Genomic DNA, 16,856 nt, shown 5'->3' with positions numbered 1-16,856 from the left:
TAGCAAAAAAACCTCTCCAAAAAATAAAATAAAATAAAATAAAATAAAATAAAATAAAATAAAACAGACAGAAAAGAGATACCGATAGTGGGAGAACCCGGACAGGGAGTAGTTGAGCTCAGCTGACTGATCTGGGGATCCCCTACAAAGCTGGGCACCCCAGATCTCTCACACCAGGCCCTTCGCCTTAGAATAAATCTCTTTTCCACATTTCCATTTCTCCTAACCCCAAGTCTTTCTTGAAGCCATGCAGAATCCTGGCCTCCCTGGGAAGGAGCCTGTGAGGGGCTGAGGCAATGCTGTCAGCCAGCCTCCAGGAGCCCCTCTCTGCACTCTTGCCAGCCCAGCCAGGGTCTGTGGCACCCCAGTCAGGGCCCAGGGCCAGGCTGAATGAGCCCTGTCTAGCCTAGGCCCTGCAGCACCAGCACAATCCCACCTGCTCTCTGGAAAGGACACGGTGCCCCCTTCCAGCCTTGCACCCAGTAGGATCGACTCCCGAGCAGTGAGGGCCAGGCCAAGCACGCAGCAAGGAAAGGAAGACCTGCCTGTTTGACTAGGGGCTGATGCCACAGGGTCAGTGACCACGCGTGGGTGCTCTAGGAACTTGGAGGGTGTGTGGGTGATCAATCCGGCCCGACTCAGCACCTGTAGGGGTCGCCACGGAGCCCGCTGGGATCAGGGACTGAGGATGCCTATGGGTGCGTCTCTCCCAAGGTCATGTCCTACTGGGGTGGCCAGGTTCCACCCCACCGCCTGCCCCTCACCTCCACCTGCTTTTTCCCGCTGGTCACTTTTCTCCCCGAGAGGCTCAGTGCCCACCGGGCCCACTGTCGTCTTTGAAGCCTTCCTCTCCCTCCAGTGGATCCTTGTCTCTCAGACGCAGGAAGGAGCACTCCCTGCCCTCCTCCTCCCACTTCCCTGGCCCCGTCTAAGCACCTGCCTCCACCAGTCCGAAGGCTCGGCTTTCGTCTTGAAGTCTCCCAATTCCTCCTAATTCCATTCACACTGCGGGTCTCTAAGATGCAAAGCTGACCACATCGGACTCCGGTTTTAAAGTCTCCAATGCTTCTCACCTGCCTGCAGGACCAAGTCCAAATTCCTTCACCTGCAATTTGAGACCTTCCATGATGCGGCCCTGTAGGCCTGGTCTGTTGGCTGTTGGTGGCCTCTGCTCAGGCCTGCTGAGCCTGTCAGCACACACACGTTCTGTACACCCAGGCCTCTTTGCAGTCACTCGTAACACCTACGCTGCTCTTTGGTCCCTGAAGAACTCCTATTCATCCTTCAAGACCCAAATGAAATGGCCCCTTCTCTGTAAAATGTAAAGCCCATGTGGCCTCATCCTCCTCTGAGCACACGCTGTCCTATCCGCATCACACAGATCACATGACACTCTAGTTATTTCAGTAACCACACTCCTGGCAAGCCTAGGGGCACTTCTGGGTAGAGCCCTGATCCAGCCCTCCCTGAACCCCTGGTGCCCAGCAGCGAGCCTGGCATGCCCAGGGCCCTCATGAACATCTGGCAAAGAATGAGGGAAGGAACCACGGTCCTTCGGGGAAATCCTGCAACCGCCTTGCCTTGGGCGCGAGCCAACAGCAAGCTTCCGTCCCCAGAATTCTGGGCCACCTCAAGTCTGGGCAGCGCCAAGTCCTGCTGCTGCTTCACGGAATCACCAGGAACAGGCTCCCAAGCAGCTTCCTCCTGACACCACTGCTCCCCTGCTCCCCTGGCTGCAACCCCGGAGCCCGCGGCTCCTTCACAGCCTCGGTGGCTCCACGGCACCCGCAGACACTCACTTACCCTCCAGCGTGTGCTCCGGGAAGGCTATGCCCGAGGAGCAGGCCTCTGCCGGGCCTGGGCGCAGGGCTCCCGGCCGAGGGGTCTGCAGGGCCAGGAGCGGGGTGGCGCTGGCTGGCAGCAGCAGAGGCGGGCAGAGTCGCTGCTGCAGAGCCCACAGCTGCCCCCACCCAGGACTGCGGCTCTGGCAGCCGCAAGGAGCCTCCCGGCATTGATCAGTCCTGCTACTTCGAGCCTCCTCGGCGCGCCTGGCTGAGCCCGGAGCTTTCCGGTGTGTGAAATGAAAGCGCCAACGACAGAACGCCTGACTGAAGGCCGTTGGATGGGCGCGACTAACAAGGCGGGAAAGCCCCCGGTCAGGGTGGAAGAAGGTCTTCTGGCAAGCTCTCGTGTGCAAGGGAGGCATGGCCCCGGGGCTGCAGACAGCTGGGGGTTCAGCCTCGGGGAGCCCACACTCACCAACCTGGTTTTCGATCTTGCTTTAACGGGAATGCGGGTGAAGCCACATGGAGCGGTGGCCCTCCCCGTATGGCTGTCCCTGGGCAGAAGAGATGAATCTCGGTGTCCCCCTAAAGGGCTGGGACGCTGCAGTGCCTTGGCCAGTTCATGGGTGAGGCCCCGCCTGGCCCAACATTCTAGGACCTCATCTCAAGGACAGGTGCTCCCTCTCAGCCCCTGCCACATGGCACTGCTTTTGTCACTGCGGTTCCCAACCGTCCACCAGAGGGTCACCTGAGCTCCGGAAATCCCTGCGGCCCGGTCTCCCGTCCTGGACCGCTCCTGGCTCCTTTGTTTCTTCCTGTGTCATACACACACACACACACACACACATAATACGTGTACACACATATGTGTTGTAAAAAAAGATATACTATGTGTATATGTGTGTGTATATGAAGAGTCTTCCCAAAGTTCATCAAAATTCATATTATTAAAAAACTATGCATGGATTTCAAGATGTTTTGTACCAAAATAAACTCATATTTTTCTTTTTCTTGAGAGGTTTTTGCTATCGGGTGTGTGCGCTTGCCAGAAAGAGAGAGACAGAGAGACATGAAGTGAGAAATCATCCTCCAGGGGGGATGGCCATGCCGCAGTCCCTTCTCCTCCATTCTCCTTTTGGGATCTTGGGCATGCACACACATGCGCCCGGTGTGAGTTTAAGCCACTGGGTCTGGGACTCGAACCGTGGTTCACTACATGGGAGTCTAGTGACATAACCATTATGCCAACTGCTGGTCCCTAATGAACTCATACTTTAATTCTGTTTCTCCACAGAGTTTCTGAAGCCCCTCGTGTGTGTCTGAATGCATATATATGTGTATATGAGTTCATATGTGTACATGTGCATGTGTCGTGTGTGTGTGTGTGTGTGTGCACTGTTTTCTTGGCCACTGTTGCAGGCTCTGTTCTGATGGTCACACTCCTTGGGACCACAGGCCAGGAGCTTTCCTTCTGGCCCTGTCCATCAGTCCTGTCCTCTGCACTCCTGAAGCCTCTTTTCCTTGTGGTTATTTTTGGGGTGACCCAATTTGAGGACATTTCTAGGATCTGTGGGGTCTTCCAGAATTTGAAGCCAAGCGATTCCCCACGTGGAGGCCACATCAACTGCATTTGAGGAGAGTGGACCCCTGGGACTTTAGAAGACAGTGGAGGGAAAGGAAAGAGGAACAGCCAAAGCAATGGAGGGGCCATGTTAACGTTGACCCCGGCACCAGCCTTGGGGTCCCAGTGGGGGTTAGGTCATTTGCTGGGCAGTGGCTGTGGCCTGCAGCCCCAGGCTTGCAATTCCATGAATGTCGCTTCCTTTTGTTTCTTTCTTTTTCTTTTTCTTTTTTCTTTTTTAGAGAGATTTTTGCTATAGGGTGCATGTGCTTGCTGGAGAGACAGAAAGTGAGAAATCACCCCCCAGGGGGGATGGTCACACTGCAATCCCTTCTCCTCCATTCTCCTCTCGGGATCTTGAGCACCCGATGTGAGTTTAAGCCACTGGGCCCAGGACTTGAACCGTGGTCAACTACGTGGGAGTCCAGCAACATAACCATTATGTCATCTGCTGGTCCCCTGATTTCCCTTCCTGAGCCTCCTGCTTATGGCTGGGCTGTCTGCTTGGACTCTGTGGGCATCAGTCTGCCTGCAAGTGAAGTGAGAGAGCGGTGGGTGCCCGCCAGCGGCAGGCGAGGCCTCTGTGCCAAGGGCCCCGCTCTGCTCTCTGCACTCAGCGACTGCTCCGGAGACCTGACATCCCTTCCTCCAGCTGCCCTCCCCGCTGGCTCCCAACGGCCTCAAAGAAGACACTGAGGGCCTGGTACAGAGCCTCCAGAAAGCTGTGGAATTACGGCTCACAGCCAGGAGCTGCCAAGGAGAGGCACGAGTCATGGTTTCTGGGAGGCAGCAGGAGCCCCTGGGGGAGTGAGCAGGCTCTGGCTTTTCAAGAATGGTCTCTGCAGCTGTCAGGTGAGGGAGGGAAGGCGGGAGGGGCCTGTGCTGCCCGGCTGTCTGCTGTCTGCCTCTAGATCAGGACGCTCTCAAACCCAGACCCCAGCTCCGACTTCTTTTTTTATTGGAGAGGTTTTTGCTATAGGGCGCGTGCGCTCGCCAGACAGAGAGACAGAGAGACAGAAAGCGAGAAATCACCCCCCAGGGGGAATGGCCATTCTCCTCTCGGGACCTTGGGCACGCACGCACACGCGCCCGGCGTGAGTTTAAGCTGCCGGGTCTGGACTCGAACCCGTGGTCGACTACATGGGAGTCCAGCAACATAGCCATTACACTAACTGCTGGTCCCCCCAGCCCTGAGTTCTGAGCCCCGTCTAAGGCGGGACCTCCTGGCCTCTAGCCCGCAGAGCTGATCCTCTTCTCCTCATCCTCCTCTCCACTCCCACCTTCCAGAACCTCCGACTAAGCCACTCAGGTGCTCACGGCAGAGAGAGCGGAAGAGCTGATCCTGGACTTCCCGAGGAAGCGCCCGCACACTCCTGAGTGATGGTAAGGGCTCCTGGTTTGGGCTGGTGCCTTCTGCCAGGGCGTGATCACGCACCCTGGTGGGGGCAGGGCTCACTGCCCCTGCTCTACAGACGAGGGCCATGAGGGCATGAGCACAAGTGCACCAGCCCTGGGTGCTGTGGTGGGATGTGTGTGCTGAGTGTGGGCAGGGGTGTGTGACAGCCACAGCCCTCCCAGAGAGGGGCCACGTGCACCAGGGGCATCTCGGTGTGCTGAGTGTAGGCAGGGGTGTGTGACAGCCACAGTCCTCCCCAGTGAGGGGCCACGTGCACCAGGGACACCTCAGTGTGCTCAGAGTAGGCAGGGGCGTGTGACACCCACAGTCCTCCCCAGTGAGGGGCCACGTGCACCAGGGGCACCTCGGTGTGCTGAGTGTAGGCAGGGGTGTGTGACAGTCACCGGCCTCCCCAGTGAGGGGCCACGTGCACCAGGGACACCTCAGTGTGCTCAGAGTAGGCAGGGGCGTGTGACACCCACAGTCCTCCCCAGTGAGGGGCCACGTGCACCAGGGGCACCTCGGTGTGCTCAGCGTAGGCAGGGGTGTGTGACAGCCACAACCCTCCCAGCGAGGGGCCACGTGCACCAGGGGTGACGTGGTCGCTCGGCCCCCATTCCTTCTCCTTTCTACTCCTCTTGGCCTACATCTCATCCCCTCCCCTCACTCTGGGCTCTGATGCAGGGGGCAGTGTCACCCTCCTTGCCAGATGGAGGCAGCCCGAAGGGTGATGGAACCTGCCTGAGGACACCCTGCAGGTGACACCAACAGAACTGTGCGCTCCAGGGGGTCCAGCCGCTCGTCCAAGGCATTCAGTGGGAGCTGGGAGCCACGTCCGCTCCGACGGGTCGTGCGAGGGTCTCCCACACACACACAGGCCTCTGCCTCGAGTCCTCCCCGACCTCCCTCGCTGTCCTCTGCAGCCCACATTGGCTTAGAGCTCAGGCAATTCCTCAGAGTGTGACTAGGACTAGTGAGTCCAGCTCTCTAAGCCTCACCTGTAAAATGTGGGCATGCCAGAGGGTTCCCTGTACATGCCAGGCACACGCGTGCCCATGACCTTGGGATGGCTGCGGTTGGGGGAGACTGCGGCCTCAAGATCCTGTTGGGGGTGCTGTGTCTCTCTTCCTCTCTCTCACTTATGGAAGAAATAACTAACTCAATAAATAACAATCTGGGAGGAAAAAATAATCTGCTAGAAGGGACCTTGGGCGTTATTTAATGAGCATCATTTAATGAGGACTAAGAATGCAATTCAGGGCCCAGCATGCTCCCAGGCAAGTAGAAGGTACTCCACACACACAGCTGCACTGGATAGGCATGCCCCAGCCACCCCTGCAGACGTGATGTCCGGCTCGACCTCTCCATCGACCCCTTTGCACCGTCCACGCTCTGCTCTCGCGCAGGGCTGGTAACTCCCCCTGCCCCTGCCCGCACACCTGTGAGCTGAGCTCTCGGAAGACACTGACAACACATGGCTAGAACTGGGTGCTCCGGAAGTGCGGGCCGCACCCTCCAGCACCCAGGAGCCACCACTGTGCCACCTTCTCCCTTCCCTCCTGTCTCTGCTTCCTCATCAATTTTTTCCCACAGTGGTCCCATTCAACTGGCTTTTTTTTCCCCTAAAAGAATTATTTCTAAATTTTCTATTATTATTATTATTATTATTATTTAAATTTCCCAGAGAGAGACTGAAAGAGAGAGAGAGAGAAAGTGAGAAAGCAAGTTGCCAGGTCTGGGGCTCAAACCACAGTAGGCCATGTGGGAGTCCAGTGTCTCAATCACCATGCCACCTGCTGGATCCCATTCAGTTGTTTTTTGGACAGGTTTTTGCTATAGGATGCGTGCGCTTGCCGGAAACACAGAGAGAGACATAGAGACAGAAAGCGAGAAATCACCCCCCGGGGGGATGGCCACACGGCAATCCCTTCTCCATTCTCCTCTCGGGATCTTGGGCACACACGCACACACGCCTGGCATGTGTTTAAGCCACCAGGTCCAGAACTCGAACCATGGTTGACTACATGGGAGTCCAGTGACATAGTCATTATGCCAACTGCTGGTCCCCCATCAATTGGTTTTTATCATCTCCTTGCTGTCTCTTTTTCTCTCCTTTATTTATTTATTTTTTTAAGTCACTCAGCTTGAGGTTATTACGACTCCATTTTGCCAATTCCAGCATCCCGCAGGGTTGCTCACACTTGTGTGGGGACCCCACGCTCTCAGCTCCCTCCTGCCTCTTAACCACTCTCCTGTCTCCTTTGCCAGCTCCTCCTCTTCCTCATCACTGATGGATTCCCTGAGGCACGCCACTGGCCTTCATTTTCCCCCTGACTACACTCACATCTCATCCAACCCTGGCTTTCTTCCTTCCTCCCTTCCTTCCTTTCTTTTTTTCTTTTCTTTTTTTTGGGAGAGATTTTCACTGTAGGGCGCGTGCGCTCGCCAGACAGACAGAGAGAGACATAGAGACAGAAAGCGAGAAATCACCCCCCAGGGGGGATGGCCACGCCGCAATCCCTTCTCCTCCATTCTCCTCTCGGGATCTTGGGCACACACATGCGCCTGGCGTGAGTTTAAGCCACCAGGTCTGGGACTTAAACCACGGTCGACTACATGGGAGTCCAGCGACATAGCCATTACGCTAACTGCTGGTCCCCCTCGCCCTTGTGTGTCTTCATTTGGCTGATGCTTTATATAGAGCTGCAGGGGTGAGGATAGAACGCCCTGAGTTCTGTGAGTTGTCCTGGTGAATTACTGAATTCAGGGGCTCTGGGAAACCCCGAAGTTGGTACCGACTGGTCGGAAGTGTGGCTGGTATCTAAGTGGAGGCAGTGTTATCAGGGACCGTGTCCTCCACCTCATGTGATCTGCGCCAGCTCCGGACGGTTAGCTCCAGAACTGACTTGCGGAATGCTGCTCATATCAGGGTTCATGCCAAGAGTCACCGTTGTTCTCCTCGCCCCACACCTCACACCCGTGGGAGAGTACATTCAGTCAGCTCAGCCATCGTGTCCGTGTGGAATGGTCACTCGCCTCCACTGCCGTCGCCTGGTTCAGCCACCACCATCTCCCTTCTGAATTACGGTTATGTCCTCCACGTTGCCCTGCAGTCCCCTCTCCAAACTGTACCGGGGAAGCCTGCGTCGCTCTCCTGCTAAAATCCCTTGCAGGCCCCATCACCCCTGGAATGGAGGCAGAGCTCCAGGCGCTGGCCCCTCGCCTCTCTCTGACCTCACCTCCCTCTGCTCACTCCCCTGCTCTGTCCCTTTGGCATCTGGCTTCCTAGTTGTTCTCCAGACCACGGCAAGCTTCAGCCTACTCAGGGCTTCTGCCTTTCCTCCTGCCTGGGATGATCTTTCTGGTTCTCATTGCCATCTTCCCGTTGGAAAAGTCACCTCCTCGGAGAAGCCTTCCCTGACCACTTTATATAGAATCCCCCTAGCCTCTCTTCTCTCTCCTCTCACCTAGCCCTATTCATCTTGCTAGCCCTTAGGGAACACGATTACTAGTAGGCTGTTGAAAAAGTCACGATGCAGTTTTGCATAGAAAAAATATGTCATGACTTTCCCAACAACCCAACGTTATTAAGTTTATGCATTAATTTTTTTTCCCATGAGAAAGAGAGACACAGAGATAAAGACAGAGGCACCCTCAACAGAGACCTCACGCCACCTCACCCCCAGCCAGGGCCAGCCCAGATCACGGACACGTGCACACTTGGTGTGTCCAGGGAAGCCCCTGGACGTGAACCTGGTACTCTCCCATGAGAGTCCAGCGACGTTGTTGCCACACCACTATCTGGCTCCTTTATGGCATGTTATATACGTATCGGCGGGTTTTTTTTTTTTTTTTTTGAGAGGTTTTTGCTATAGGGCGCATGCACTCGCCAGAATGACAGAGAGGGGACAGAGAGACAGAAAGCGAGAAACCACCCCTGCGGGGTTTAGCCTAAGGACATCAGGAAGTTACTGGAGGGTTACAGTCAGGGAGTGAGGTGAACAGATTAATGGGTGGGTTTTACGTTTATTTAGTTCTTCTATAAGTGAGACGGTGATAGAGAGAAAGCAACTCCCAACAGGGTCCTGACATCGCGATCTACCCAGCCTTGCTGGGCCCCAGTCATGGGCATGTGCCTGTCCAGCGTGCTCGGGGAGGTTCTGACTCACTCCCTGTGAGTCGGCCTTACAGAGCGTGGTGTTACTGCTGCATCACCAGCCAGCCCCACACGTGTGTTTGGTTTTTACTTTTCAATTTCCAAAGTATATATTCACTCACCAGACAGAGAGAAAGAGAGGGAGAGAGAGAGAGAGAGATGGAGAAAGCAGCCCCCCTCCCAATGGGACAGGGTCATGCTGCAAACCCTGCTCTTCCATTGGCCCTCTGTTGGGATTCTGAGCATGCACATACATGCACCTGGACTTGAACAGGGGTTGGCCATGTGGGATCTGGCTCCCTTGACCACTAAACTATAGGGCTGGCTACAGATTAGTATGTCTAAAAGACTTCCCTGGCTGCTGCTATGGGACCAGCTGATGGTGGGGCCCAGGCGAACAATGATAGTGGCTGGACCCAAGACGACCATGGCTGGTGAGAAGTGGATGCAAGAAAACGATTGGTCAACATGTGGCCAGAAAGGGAGGGAGGGTCCAGGGCCACTCCAGCTTGGATTTAGACAAGGGTGGTAAGTGGGACACCTGCAGATATGCGGGGTGTCCTTGCCAAGCCCTCGCTCCACACTGAGCTCCGACAGTCCACTGCCAGCCCCTCAGAGTGCTTCTTCTCCACAGGGACCAGGCAGTCAGCCAACGGGGCGGGGAGAAGTTTGGAGCCTGTCTTCAGGTCCAGAGCGGCGCAGCTTTGCTTCAGTGGAACCCAGCCCCGCTTCCTTCCCTGCCCAGAGTGCTTGCCCTGTTCTTCCTCTCCACCAATGATTCATCAATCAAAACTAGTCTTGAGCTGATGCTAAAGAAAACTATTTTTTAAATTCAGGTTTTAACGTTCAGAAGCCTAGGTTCACTATTTCATGGTTTATATGGAACTCATTGTTTCTCACTTGGGTTGAAGTGCTCAAGGGTTTCTTGTCATTTTTTTTTCTTTTTCTTTTCTTTTTTTTTTTTGCTAGAGGCTGCAAAGTTCAATGCACTGGCGAGGAGGAAGGGACAGCGTGCCTCCATGGGGCATGGTCACACTGCAATTCCTTCTCTGCCATTTCTCCGTCGTGTCAAGATTGGGGGCACCCGTGCACATACGTCCTGTGTTTTTATTTTCTCCTTCCTCCCTCCCTCCCTCTTCCTTTCTTCCTTTCTTCCTTTCTTTCTTCCTTCCTTCCTTCCTTCCTTCCTTTCCTTCCTTCCTTCCTTCCTTCCTTTCCTTCCTTCCTTCCTTCCTTCCTTTCCTTCCTTCCTTCCTTCCTTCCTTTCCTTCCTTCCTTCCTTCCTTCCTTTCCTTCCTTCCTTCCTTCCTTCCTTTCCTTCCTTCCTTCCTTCCTTCCTTTCCTTCCTTCCTTCCTTCCTTCCTTTCCTTCCTTCCTTCCTTCCTTCCTTTCCTTCCTTCCTTCCTTCCTTCCTTTCCTTCCTTCCTTCCTTCCTTCCTTTCCTTCCTTCCTTCCTTCCTTCCTTTCCTTCCTTCCTTCCTTCCTTCCTTTCCTTCCTTCCTTCCTTCCTTCCTTTCCTTCCTTCCTTCCTTCCTTCCTTTCCTTCCTTCCTTCCTTCCTTCCTTTCCTTCCTTCCTTCCTTCCTTCCTTTCCTTCCTTCCTTCCTTCCTTCCTTTCCTTCCTTCCTTCCTTCCTTCCTTTCTTTCTTTCTTTCTTTCTTGTCATTTCTTCATTACTATAGAAAAGAAGCTCAAGGCAGCTGGACCCGTAGTACAAAGTACCAGGAATTAATACGATTCTGGCGAAAGGGTTGGCTTTACAAAACTGAAGGAGGAGGCAGGAGCTGCCCTGGTTTGGGGACCAGGCCCCGCCTACTTCCCAGGACCTCAGAGCAGCACCTGGGATGAGCTGACCGGTCAGGGGAAGAATGAGCTGGAGACCATGGGGGTGGATGGCAGGGATATGTGTGTGTGTGTGTGTGTGTGTGTGTGAGAGAGAGAGAGAGAGAGAGGGGGGGGGGGCCCGAGACTCGAACTGCAGTCGACCATGTGGGAATCTAGCACCTCAACCACCACACCACCTGCTGGTCCCCATCCCATGTGATTTTGAAGTTGGAATCCAAATCGTGGCTGGCCATATGAGATCTGGCTCCTTTAATCACTTGGCCACGGGGCTGGCCTGAGAATTTTGGTAAAATTATTGGGTCGTTGGAAAAATCATGACATATTTTTCCATGTCTTCTATGCTAAAATGTGTCACGCCTTTTCTGACGACTCAATAATTTTTGAGGGTTCAACTATTTCGCCCTGGCCTGGAGCAGCCCATTTGTGGGGGCTGTTCAGCTAGGGATGGTAGTGCTGGCGCTTCTGGGTCTTGGTGGAGGGGTGGGGTGTGACCAGGTGCTCCCCTTGCTTAAGTGCTTGCATCGCATCTCCCCAGAGCCTCCTAAGGCCAGGGACAATGACTTCTTCAGCCACTCCCCTCTCCCCCATTCCACTCCAGCTCCAAGCTCTGCAAAAAAGATGGCCCCCATCACCAGGAACAGTCTGCCCCTCTATGGTTTCAATTCCATAGTCGCAGCTTCGGTCCCTAGGCCCCACTAACTCTGAATGTGACTGTATTTGGAGACTGAGTATTAAAAAAAAAATAGATATTTTTGCTATAGGGCCCCTGTGCTTGCTGGAAACACAGAGGGAGACAGAGAGAGAAAGGGAGAAATCACAGCCCTCCCAGGGCGAATGGCCATACCACAATCCTTCTCTTCCATTTTCCTCTAGGTAATTTTGGGCACATATGCACATGCACCCAGTGTGTTTTAAGCCACCGGGTACGGGATTCAAACCACAGTCAGCCGTGTGGGAGTCTAGCACCTTAACCACTATGCCACCTGCTGGCCCCTGAGACTGGGTCTTTGAAGAGTTGGTTGAGTTAAAACAAGGTCATCGTGGTGGGCTCTAATCCAATTTAAGGAGAAATCCAGACCCGGACATACGGGGAAGGAAGAGCACACGAAGGCATGAGGGTGGGGGTAGTCCCAGGAGAGAGTCCCAGGAGAGAGGTGGCAGAGGGGACCACGCTGGTGGTCCACCTCTGGACTTGCGGCTTCCAGAACTGTGAGAACACGCACTCAGGTTGCTCATGCCACACGGTCTCGTGGGATTCTGTTATAATGGCAGCCCTGGCCAACGAGGAGGTCATCAGGAGAGCCTCAGCTTATTTATTTAGGGAAAAATGCATCATGGCTTTTCCGATGACCCAATAATACAGCTCTAAAAGCTGTCCTCTCCCATCACAGCCCCTGGGACAGAAGGAAGAAGGCATGACAGGGACGTCGGCTCTGGGTAAGATAGTTAAAAGCGAAAAAGAAGACTTCAGAATGAGAGGGGCCACTGCAGCCACAGTTCTCACTGGCAACATGGACCCACACACAGGGGTGGGGGCAGAGGCTTTTCTTCGCTGCCGACAACGCCTCACGGTTACATAAGCGGTGAGCACACCGCCGTGGGAAAGTTACAGAAGCAGAGAGAAGCGAGGTCCCCTGTTACCTTCCCGCACGTCGGAACCCATTTCTCCCATCTCTCTCCTTCATTTACTGACATCTTCCTACCGACGGAGAAACATAGACCACTAGGATACATTCTGGCAAACAACCTTCATTTCACCCGGAAGACGAACATTTTCCCCTGCACGATTAGAAACTTGTTTTAGAGGCCGGTTTCCCGTGGCTGTCCAGAACCTTCCATGACCTGCATGTGCCCTGGGGGACTCCCTGATCCCCTGCTGTGGAGGATTCCTATTTTACACTAAAATAAACAGTGCCATGATAAACATCTCTGTGGCTAAATCTTTGTTTACATCTAGGGCTATTTCCTCAGGGTACACTTCCTAGAAGCGGAAAGACTTATCCAATTTTTTGAAAGAGGAAACTTGAAAATATTTTACAACTTTCTAGTAGGTTACGCCACTCACAGCGGCGGAACAACTTTTTTTTTTTTTAACTTTTTAAAAAATTTAATTTATATTTTATTATTATTCATACATTCAATCGCTATGCATCATTTAGATTGTGAAGAGATGTTACCCGGCATGATCTACACCTCAGCCCAGCCCAGCTGAGACCACCATACGCATCCTTGTCAACTTTTGATGACACATATTAAAATGTTCCCAGGAGCTATCTCATAATTTCAGATGTCATTAAATAAAATAAAGAAAAAAGAAAAAGAAGGATAGAAAGAAACCTAGATTACCTGCCCAAGAAAGGGACACCCATCCCTGGCTAAAGGAAGTAGCCCTTCAGGTGAGAGCCTGGTCATCGGGAAGGGACGGGAGGAGGTGGCCTGGCTGCCCTCCTTTGTAACACTGTGGAGGTGGGACGTGTTGTCGCCCCAAATTCACGTGCTGGATCGTGGTTGTATCATGAAGGTATGAAGAGAGGACTTACTACCTTCCTGGCACCGAAAGGTAGGGTCTTTGGGGGTGATAAGTGATTAGGGTGGGGCCCATGGTTGACTCACAGTGGGTTTAAACGATGGTTGACTCACAGTGGGTTTAAAGGACCAGGAATGAGACCAGAACAGAGACAGACAGCTGGACACAGCTACCCGCTCTGTTCTCGTCCTCGCGATGTGACCTGGGGACTCTTCAAGACCCTCAGGATGTGGGTCCTGGACCTTGACCCTCCAAACCGTAGGCTGAGCTGAATATTACGTTCAATTATGGAGACTCGGGTGTTTTCTGCCATTTGTAGTGGGATGGACTCGGACGGTACCCATGTCACAGAAGGAGAGACCGAAGTATGAAGAGGTGGACGCACTCACTTACCCAAGGCCACACAGCGCTCGGGAGTGACGCTGTCAAGACTGACTTTGGTTTGGCCTGGCTCCGAAGACCAAGGGCTTGACCACGGCACCACACCGCCCAGGGCAGCCAACGGGCACTGGCCTTCACATGGGCATACTCCGCTGGCCGGGATGGCCGGGACACTCCTGCACCCCACTCTGTGTCCTGCACGCCTTCCCATCGGGCCGGCAACAGGAGGCACTGGCCATGCAGGGCATACACGGGCCCCAGGGGAGCATGGTCTGGCAAGGCCCCTGGACCCCCACTAGGCGGTGGCCAGCAAGGCCACCCAGCCATCTCATTAGAACAGCCACAGCCGGGTGACAGCCCAGAGAAGCTGCAGAAATACGCCAGTGCCAGAGCACATGGCGATGCAGATAAGAACCGAAAGGTCAACCAAAGCTCCGAACACTGGTGACTAAGAGGTAGAACTGTGACAAGGAGGAAGGCTGTCTTCTCTCCTTTCTAATCTTTGAAAAATACACTATTGCCTTCGTAGGAACGCAGAGAGGAAAACGAGGCCTTCCAAGTCAGGTAGGCCTGACGCATGCTGTCTCCTGCCAGTTGGGTGACCTGGGACAAATCACTTCACCCCCTGAGCCTCAGTCTCCTCACCTGCAGGGCGGGTGCAGTCGTTGTATGTTCTCGGAGTGAAAGTCCCGGAAGAGAGTCCTGCTTCATTTACTTATGGGTAGAGTTTTTGGCCTTAGGGCATGTGCATTCCCCAGAGAGAATGACAGTGACAGCAAGAGGGAAAGCGAGAAATCGCGCCCCACCCGCAGGAGAGATGGCATGCCACAGTCCCTTCTCCATTCTCCTCCCAGGATCCTGGGCGCGTGCACACACACACACACACAGACATACACATACACATGCCTGGTGTGAGTTTCAAGCCACCAGGTCTGGGATTCGAACTACTGTCAGCCATGTGGAAGTCCAGTAGTGTAACTGCTATGCCATCTGCTGGTGTCCTGCCATATTCTTTAGCATGGATCCGGGCACAAGGGGGAGCTCAGCAAATACAGGTCCTGCCTGCTGCGTGCTGGACATGAGCTGGGGCCAGGCCCTGCCCACTGAGGAGCTGGACGTGGAGAGGAGACAGTGCTGTCTGAGGGGTGAGCACTGGACAGAGGCAACACACCAGGCAGGACTGTGTTCACAGACGGGTCGTGGCTAACAGCCAAGCCAGGGCAGGAGGCGTGCTTGCCCTCCGGGTCTCATCCCATGCTTTCCCATCACCACTTAGCTGTCCCCTGACCTGGCTCCCATAGCCCTGAGACCTTCTGGGGCCAATCAGGGCAGGCCATTTCTCCAACACTCACGCGTGCCCAGGGGTTCTAGACCTCCTCCGAGAGCACGCGGGGAATCACATGAGCACACACGTGTATTACATAAAACTTGGAAACCACAGAGGAGCAAACTGCCCCCAATCTCTTGATTTAGAAATAACCACGGCGAACTCACAGATGACATTTCAGTGGAACCTTTCAAAGCTTCTTCCTCATCCTCTCCCAAGAAGTGACAGAATGGTGATGATTTCAGCATTGCGACGGTCAACGTGAGGAGGTGACAGACGGGGAAGGCTCTGCACCTGCCTAACACCTGGAGCACCTGCTGATCCCACCCGGAGTGAAGCCAGCTCCACACGCACCCAGCCTGCCCAAGGAGGGGGCCAGAAGGTGGCAACATGGGGCCACTGGCTCCCCAGTCCTGTGTCTGCAAAGGTTTGTCTGTAAACAGAGGTGTAGACTCTCAAGCATGCTTTCTTAGGGTGCGGAGGGTTTTGGGCCAGCCCACAGAGGCCCCACCCAGGACAGGGGCCACAGAGGGTGGTCCCAGAGCAGTCAGAGTCCCACCACTGTCCTCCACAGGCTGAGCTAGGGCCCTGTGCACGGGGCTCCCCCTTCTCAAATACCCCCCAACACACACACAACCGCCCCGTAAGGTGCTGAACCCCCTCATTGAGATCATCAAAAACAAATCTGATGGCATTCAAAGATACTTAAGTGTGAGTGACTGACATGACTGGTCACCCACGCAGGAGCAGAGCTCTTGGTCTCCAAAGACATTTACTCATCCAGACCAGACCTCTTCTGGTGGAACATCGCACCATGTAAAGTGGTGACACATGGGCTCGGGGGGGGCGTGGGGTGGGGGGTGGCGGGGAGGGGACCAGGAAGGGGAGTCACTGGCCGGAAATAAGCCCTAACAGCAGATTTGTTTGTTTTGAGTGGCTTCTGGGGGCTAGGGAGGCTGGGCAGTCAGGGCCGAGGGGATGTCCGACTGCAGACAGGCGCCGTGCACCCTACTGGGTGTTTCTCAGTCGGGGCTGCTGGTGGTGCCGGGGCATGCGCACAGCCGTGCGTGGGATGCTCAGAAGGCCCCACCCCAGTGCACCAGGGGCGTCGGCTCTCACACTCACCGTCTCCACGCCGCACTCAGTCCACGCTCTGAGAGCAGGGAACCTAGAGAAAACGAGATCGGAAAGGCATGTCATTTTCCAAGTCGCAAGTCAGTGGCCAGGTGGCTGAGGATTCAGATCTGGCGGGAACAGGGTTAATGTTACATACGTGAACCAATCTGGGGTTTAGAAACTGAGACAGTGCTTGCAAAGTTGGGCTCCCTGGCTCCTCTTAGGGGTGCTCCATCTCTGGGCCACATACCTGTAGGACAATGACAGGCTGGCACCAGTGGGGCTGTCTCCTCTAGACCGCGCCCCCACCAGCCTGGCCCCAGGGGGTGCTCAAGTCTGCAGCCCTGAGCCAGTGCCTGAGGCTGTGGCCAGCAAAGGGAGACAAATCTCCCAGGCTTGTCTGGGCTTCTTCCCCCTCTTTTTCCCCTGTACACCATCCTGAGGATTCTGGACGGAGAAGGCCAGGCTTGCCCCTTGGAGAACCCAAAGGTGAGGAGATCGAGCCTGACTCTGGCAAGGTTCAGGTGGGGAGAGGAGCCTGCAGCCCTCGCTCTGGGTCCCCTTCCAAAATCTCTGGCCTGTGGCTCTGGGGGACTGAACTGACGGGTCCTGGGCATCTGTGTCACTTGAGAAGGGGTTCAATAAAGGAACTCTTTACAAAGGTGTAGGTAGGAGGAGGGCCCACCAGAATGGTGCAGCTCCCC

General features: G+C 54.6%; 1 protein-coding gene across 1 annotated transcript in view; it reads right to left on the bottom strand.

The window, feature by feature from the left end:
- Positions 1-16,194, bottom strand: part of ATP2B2 (ATPase plasma membrane Ca2+ transporting 2) — a 354,796-nt gene extending 338,602 nt beyond the window's left edge. The window contains exon 1 of the mRNA XM_006151983.3: positions 16,162-16,194. The gene's annotated coding sequence lies outside the window, so the exon portion shown is untranslated. The remainder of the gene's footprint in view (positions 1-16,161) is intronic.
- Between the last annotated feature and the right edge of the window lie 662 nt (positions 16,195-16,856).

The sequence above is a fragment of the Tupaia chinensis genome, unplaced genomic scaffold (genome assembly GCF_000334495.1).
Source record: "Tupaia chinensis unplaced genomic scaffold, TupChi_1.0 Scaffold000333_1, whole genome shotgun sequence".
NCBI classification, from domain to species: Eukaryota; Metazoa; Chordata; class Mammalia; order Scandentia; family Tupaiidae; genus Tupaia; species Tupaia belangeri.
The sequence above is the reverse complement of the archived record's forward strand: the minus strand, read 5'-3'. Positions and strand labels throughout refer to the sequence as shown.